The sequence below is a fragment of the Carassius gibelio genome, chromosome B22 (assembly GCF_023724105.1).
Source record: "Carassius gibelio isolate Cgi1373 ecotype wild population from Czech Republic chromosome B22, carGib1.2-hapl.c, whole genome shotgun sequence".
NCBI lineage: Eukaryota > Metazoa > Chordata > Actinopteri > Cypriniformes > Cyprinidae > Carassius > Carassius gibelio.
The window spans coordinates 15478823-15485619 of record NC_068417.1 but is presented as its reverse complement, the minus strand read 5'-3'; the positions used below and the strand labels follow the sequence as shown (position 1 = coordinate 15485619).

Below are 6797 nucleotides of genomic sequence, written 5' to 3'. Positions count from 1 at the left end.
TCTACATTTATTGTAAGATTATATATTCTTTACTATTTTTAAATGAAAATTATTATGAATGATGTATGTATATAGTGCCATTAAAACAAATGTGATTCACTAATGGATAAGTGGATTAATAACTGGAGTGCCATTAGATGTGTGTATGGAAGAGCTTATGAGTAATATAAGTGGAGAAAAATACTTGAAGAATGTTTATGAACAGAGAAGGGAATAGAATGGAGAGTCTGTCAGTTGAACTTAGATTTGAAGGGAAGGAATTGCCAGATAAGGTAAAACTTGGCTTTATAAGCTTTTCAGTTAGACCATTCGTAGCCCCACCCTTAAGGTGTTATAATTGTCAAAAGTACGGGCATGTGGCCACGGTGTGTAAATCAAGGAAAAGGTGTGCAAGATGCTGAGGGGAACATGACTATGGGAAGTGTGATGGGGCAGGAATCAAGTGCTGCAACTGTGGAGGAGATCATAATATAGTGTTTGGAGGATGTGAAGTGAGGAAAAGAGCAATTGAGGTGCAGAATGAGAAAATTAAGAAGAATGTGACTTCTGCAGAAGGTGCTAAAGTGGTTGTGTGGATATGTCGGCAGAGGTGGGAAGTCCAGGGGCCAAAGAGTAAAAGTCCTGCCATATTTTTGTTCCACCCATGAACTCATCAGCGGATTTCACCAGAGGAGGAACCAAGTCATTCCTTCCAAGTCACAAACGAGTCTTGAGTCAAATCCCAAGTCCTCAAAGAGTTAAAGCTAAAGAGATAATTAAGTGACTAATTAAATGAAGATGCATTAGTGATGAACACCTGCTGTTTACAATCAACATCACTGAAGAAAAGAGAAACACAAGAACTACAACTGACTTTAAGCACAGCCTTGGATGAAATCAATAAAAAAAAAAAAAAAAAAAAAAAAAAAAAAACTTTGCCACCATAATTGTGGTGAGTATTTGCTTCAGTTGATATCTTGAGCCTTTAAGCGGTTTTCACAAATTTGCTTCTATACAATTGCAATATTGTTTTTCAGCAAACATTTGTGCAATGCTGATACAACTCTTGATCTAGCAGGTGACTTATGCTTTTGATGACTGTATGATCTTGATTAAATTTCTTGATTATATGAGAAGAGTTCGTGGCTAAGTTGTTAGAGAGAACTGCCGTGAATTCACTGCTCTGTCTGTGCACTTTGGATGGGTTAAATACAGAATATGATTTCTGAGTACGGGTCACCACACTTAACTGTATGTCACTTTCACAAAAAAGAGAGAAATCTCATTATGAAAATACCACCATATAATGCTTTATAACACTTCAATATTAAGAAAAGAAAATTGGATTTAGGCATTTAGCCATGAACATTTATCATGTGATCCTCAACAGTGGTGAAAATTATTATTCATACTGCAGTGCATTATGGGAGTAATTCATGTATTGCAACATGAAGCCTTTTGTTGATTGTAACCATTGTAGAGATTCATATGCTGGTTCTTGATATCTGTGTGTGTCTAAAAAGCACTGGAGTTCAAACTTTTATATGTGTTACGAGTAAAAAAAATATCCATATCCTGTAAATATTAGAGCAATGCTTTTTTTGTGTGCATGCTGTAGTTTCACTGGAATTATTCAAAACCTAGACATGTGATAAGAAAGAAGACAAAAATATTTGAGATATAGTTAAACCAGCTCATTGTAACCAGAGGTGGAGATTCCAGGGGTCAGAAAGTAAAAGTCCTGCCACATTTTTGCTCCACCCATGAACTCAGCAGCTGATTTCACCAGAGGAGGAAACAAGTCATTCCTTCCAAGTCACAAACTAGTCTCAACTCAAATCCCAAGTCCTCAAAGAGTTAAAGTCAATGAGATAATTAAGAGACTAATTAAATGATGATTGTGCATTGGTGATGAACACCTGCTGTTATTGAGCGTTACAGAGGATCAGATGCTGATGTTTTATTGGTTAAAATTATGCCACCATCATGGAGATCAGTGTTTGCTTTAGTTGGGCTCTTGACCCTTTTAATAATTCAAAGTAATTTGCTTTTAAACACTTGCGGTTGTGTTACGTAGTAAACATTAATACATTGCTGAATTAAAAGCTTGAAGTAGAAAATTTAATTGCCCTTTTTTCATCTAAAACATTTTAATTAACTTCATGAAGGTGTCTCTCTTTGGTTTGTTAAATTATGTTCAGCAATTACTGAACTACAAAAAAAGTCCTATTAAACAAATATTATTGTAATGCTTAAATATTGGGGGAAAAAAATTGTACAGGCTCGGGATTTTAGACATGAGCACTTATCATATGATCCTCAACAGTGGTTACAATAATTATTCATGCTACAGTGCATAATCAGAGTTTTTACTATGGTGTTACCCAGCATGCACTTCAGCTTGAAGCGTTTTGTTGATTGTCACCATTGTTGAGATTCATATGCTGGGTCATGATGTCTGTGCGTCTTATTAGGAAAAGATTTCGAAAAATGTATATTTATTACATACATTAGGAAATGTATTCATTATAGTGATTAAACCAACGGTTCCACAAGGTAGGTTATTTAAAAACTGAACATTTGTTAATAATAAATACATAAAATTGTTTTGGAAATAAACAGGCTGATGCCTAATAATTACTTCATCATGTAAAACCGGCTAGTAACGGTTTTCTGCACAGCACTGATCACACTGTTTTATAACAGCACATGTACTTTTACAGAGAAATATCTAACATAAGAAACCAAAGGTCAAGAGCCCAACTGAAGCAAACACTGATCTCCATGATGGTGGCATAATTTTAACCAATAAAACATCAGCATCTGATCCTCTGTAACGCACAATAACAGCAGGTGTTCATCACCAATGCACAATCATCATTTAATTAGTCTCTTAATTATCTCATTGACTTTAACTCTTTGAGGACTTGGGATTTGAGTTGAGACTAGTTTGTGACTTGAAAGGAATGACTTGTTTCCTCCTCTGGTGAAATCAGCTGCTGAGTTCATGGGTGGAGCAAAAATGTGGCAGGACTTTTACTTTCTGACCCCTGGACTCTCCACCTCTGATTGTAACTATATGTTTTTCAAATGTCACAGATCTGTCTTCTCCACAACAACCCATGCAGAGCTACAGAGAAAGATCTAGCACAACAAGTCAAGGGTCAAGAGCACAATTAAACCAAACACTGATCTCCATGATGGTGGCATCTTTTTAACCAATAAAACATCCACATCTGATCCTCTGTAATTCTCAATAACAGCAGGTGTTCATCACTAATGCACAATCAACTTTAACTCTTTGAGGACTTGGGATTTAACTTGATAGTCGTTTGTGACTTGGGAGGAATGACTTGGTTCCTCTGGTGAAATCAGCTGCTGGACTTTTACTCTTTGGCCCCTGGACTTCCCACCTCTGTACAAAACTGGTCTCTTAAGGTAAAAATCACAAGGGTACAGCACCAGTGACAAGCTATTGTACCCCTAAAGGTACAATTATGTACTTTATTTTCTGAGAGTGTATCCTCAAGGTTACAGCTTTTGTACCCTTGGCATAGGGTACATAAAACATCAACATCTGATCCTCTGTAATTCTCAATAACAGCAGATGTTAATCATTAATGCACAATCATCATTTAATTAGTCACTTAATTATCTCATTAACTTTAACTCTTTGAGGACTTGGGATTTGACTCAAGACTCGTTTGTGACTTGGAAGGAATGACTTGGTTCCTCCTCTGATGAAATCGGCTGATGAGTTCATGGGTGGAACAAAAATATGGCAGGACTTTTACTCTTTGGCCCCTGGACTTCCCACCTCTGTATGTCGGTGAGAGAAGAGATCATGGGGAGAGTAATGGAGGAGGGTGTATTACTATTATTAAGGAAGGTATACAATATAGAGTGTTAGGTAAAGGAGAGACAAAAGATTATGTGGTGGTGGAGATATGGGTTAAATGATTGAAATATGTAATAATAAACTTTCATAATCCATGTAAGAAGTTATTGCTGAATGAGTTGGAACAGATATAAGGTCAAAATGAAGAGATGGTTATTTGGTGTGGGGATTTCAATGCACAGAGTACGTTATGGGGAGGTTTAGTGACAGATGGTAATGGATTGGTGGTGGAGGAGTCGATAGATAAGAGGAATTTGGTATGTTTAAATGATGTGAATTATACTAGTGTAAATGTGTCAACAGGTGAAGAGTCTGTGCTAGATCTAAAAATGGTTTCTGATTTAATAGCAGGGAGTACATTTGTTAAAATAAATAACACAGAAAATTTGACAGAACAGAGTAATGAAATAAGGAAAGATGTGTTAAAGGAGTATCCTGATTTCTTGAGGATAAAAGAGACTGAACATATGTCACTAGATCTAAAAAAAAATCCCTAAGTGAACTTAGAAATGCAATTAGAAGGATGAAACAATCTGCCCTGGGAATGGATGGAGTTAGTTATACTATGATGAAGCATTTCAGTGATAGTTCTATGAAGGTGATTCTGTCTTCTTATAACAAGGTTGGAAGGAAGCATTAATTATACCTATTAAAAAGCCTGGGAAAGATCCAAGTAATCCTGTGAGTTATCATCCAATAGCTTTAACTTCTCATCTATGTACGGTAATGGAGAGAATGATTACTGATAGACTGACATATCATTTGGAAAAAAGAAACTGGTTTTCTCCTTATCAAAGCGGATTTAGGTGTGGAAGGGGGACTTTGGATTCAATAGTATCTTTAGAAGATGAAGTAAGAAAGGCATTTGTAAACAAGGAAAGTGTTATCGCTGTTTTCTTTGATAAAGAGAAGCAATATGTTGTGGGAAGAGGGATTATTAATCAAATTAGAGAAGTTGAGTATAAAAGGAAGAATGTACAATTGGATCAAAGAGTTTTTAATTGGATAAAGAATAAGGGTTAAAGCAGGAAAATATATCATCGAGTGGAGCAATTGAAAATGGAAGTCCCCAGGGCAGTGTATTAAGTCCACTGTTATTTATAATCATGATTAATGATGTTTTCTCAAAAATACATTCAAGTTTGGGGAAATCATTGTTTGCTGATGACGGGGCTCTTTGGTATAAAGAATATAGAGTATAGTATAAGGAAAATGCAGAGTGCATTAAATGAAGTGGAAAAGACAAAAGTAATACTGTTCACAAATAAAAAAAGGAAAGTAGATATTAAGCTAAAGTTATATAAAGAACTATAAAGTGTTAATATAGTTAGATTTCTTGGAGTATGGTTTGACAATAGATTAACATGGAAAGAACATATAGAAAAGATGGTAGGAAGATGTAAACGAGTAGTGAATGTGATGAGGTGTTATCGGGCCAAGAATGGGGAGCAGATAGAGTGGATCTAAAAACTATAAACATAGCCATGATAAGATCTACTTTGGATTATGGTTGTCTAGTATATTGCTCTGCAAATAAAACAAATTAAATTAAATTAGATAGAATTCAGTATCAAGCCTTAAGAATATGTTGTGGGGCATGTCTAACTTCTCCAGTCTCAGCGGTACAGGTGGAGATGAGAGAAATGCAGCTACAGATAAGAAGACGACAGTTAATGGCGTCCTATTGGGCAAACTTAAGAAGTCAGAGTGAAAATCATCCTACAGAAAAAGTATTGAGACTAAGCTGGGAACATGAGAAGAAGGAGTGTAATAGCTTTGGATGGAGAGTGGGGAAGATAATAAAAGCAATGAATCTGGAAGAGGTTGGGTATGCTATAAGAATTCCCTCATCAGTACCAATGTGGGTTATGCCAACCAGAAGTCGATCTTAGCCTATTAGAAAGAAGACAAAAGGAAGGGTCCGATGAGACAGAGATATGTAGTGTAAGTGAATATATGGGGTCAAGGTATGGAGAGTTTATGCATATATTCACTGATGCTTCAAAAGACTCAGAAACAGGGGGTGTGGGATCAGTACCCAAGATAAAAGTGGGAAAGAAAAATAGAATATCAGATTGTCTGTCAGTATATACAGGAGAAGTGTTTGCTATAACTATGGCAATGAGGTGGATTAGTGAAGTTAAAATATCCAAGGCAATAGTATGTTCAGATTCTAGTGCAGTTCTAATAAGTTTAAATGAGCAGAAGTCAGAAACAAGACAAGAGATGATAATAGAAATTATGCAAGAACTATATTCATTAGAGCAAAATGGTATAATTTTACATTTTTTGTGGGTTCCAGCTCACATTGGGTTGAGTGGAAACGAAGAAGCAGATAAGCTTGCAAAAAAAGCGGTAGAACATGAGAATGTTGACATTCAGATACCATTCAGTGGGTCTGAAATTATATCAATTATTAAAAAGAACATTTGGAAATAATGGCAGAAGCATTGGGACACAGATTCAAAGGGCAGACATGTGTATCAAATACAGCCAATAGTGGAGAAAGGAAGAGAATCAGGTAGGAGCAGAGCGGAGGACATCATCACAAGGTTACGACTGGGGCATACAAGATGCATCTAATAAAGAAACACCCAACAGGGCTATGTGAGGTATGTGGTGTTAGGGAAACAGTTGAACATGCTATAATGTACTGTAGGGAATATATAGTTGAAAGAAATAAATTGAAGAATGAAATAGAGAAAACGGGAGAGCAGTTTTCAATTAAATATTTATTAAATTCAGGTAGAAATATTAAGATATTACTGTTACAGTGCTTTACAAGCACCAATATGAATAAGCGAGTATAAGGTTTTTTTTCCCCTTTCTTTTTTCTCTCGTTAAGAGGACTGAGGGTGGACGGATGAGCTAGAGACACAGCGTCGGATGAAGCTCGATGACGAATCTTAACGAATATACC

The 6797-nt window shown here is 36.0% G+C and overlaps 1 long non-coding RNA gene across 1 annotated transcript; it reads left to right on the top strand.

The window, feature by feature from the left end:
• Positions 1 to 585: 585 nt before the first annotated feature.
• LOC127987269 (uncharacterized) lies at positions 586 to 3801 on the top strand. The gene is made up of 3 exons (XR_008161147.1): positions 586 to 1057; positions 3079 to 3245; positions 3587 to 3801. It is a non-coding gene; the product is annotated as an uncharacterized LOC127987269 (long non-coding RNA).
• The last annotated feature ends 2996 nt before the right edge of the window (positions 3802 to 6797 follow it).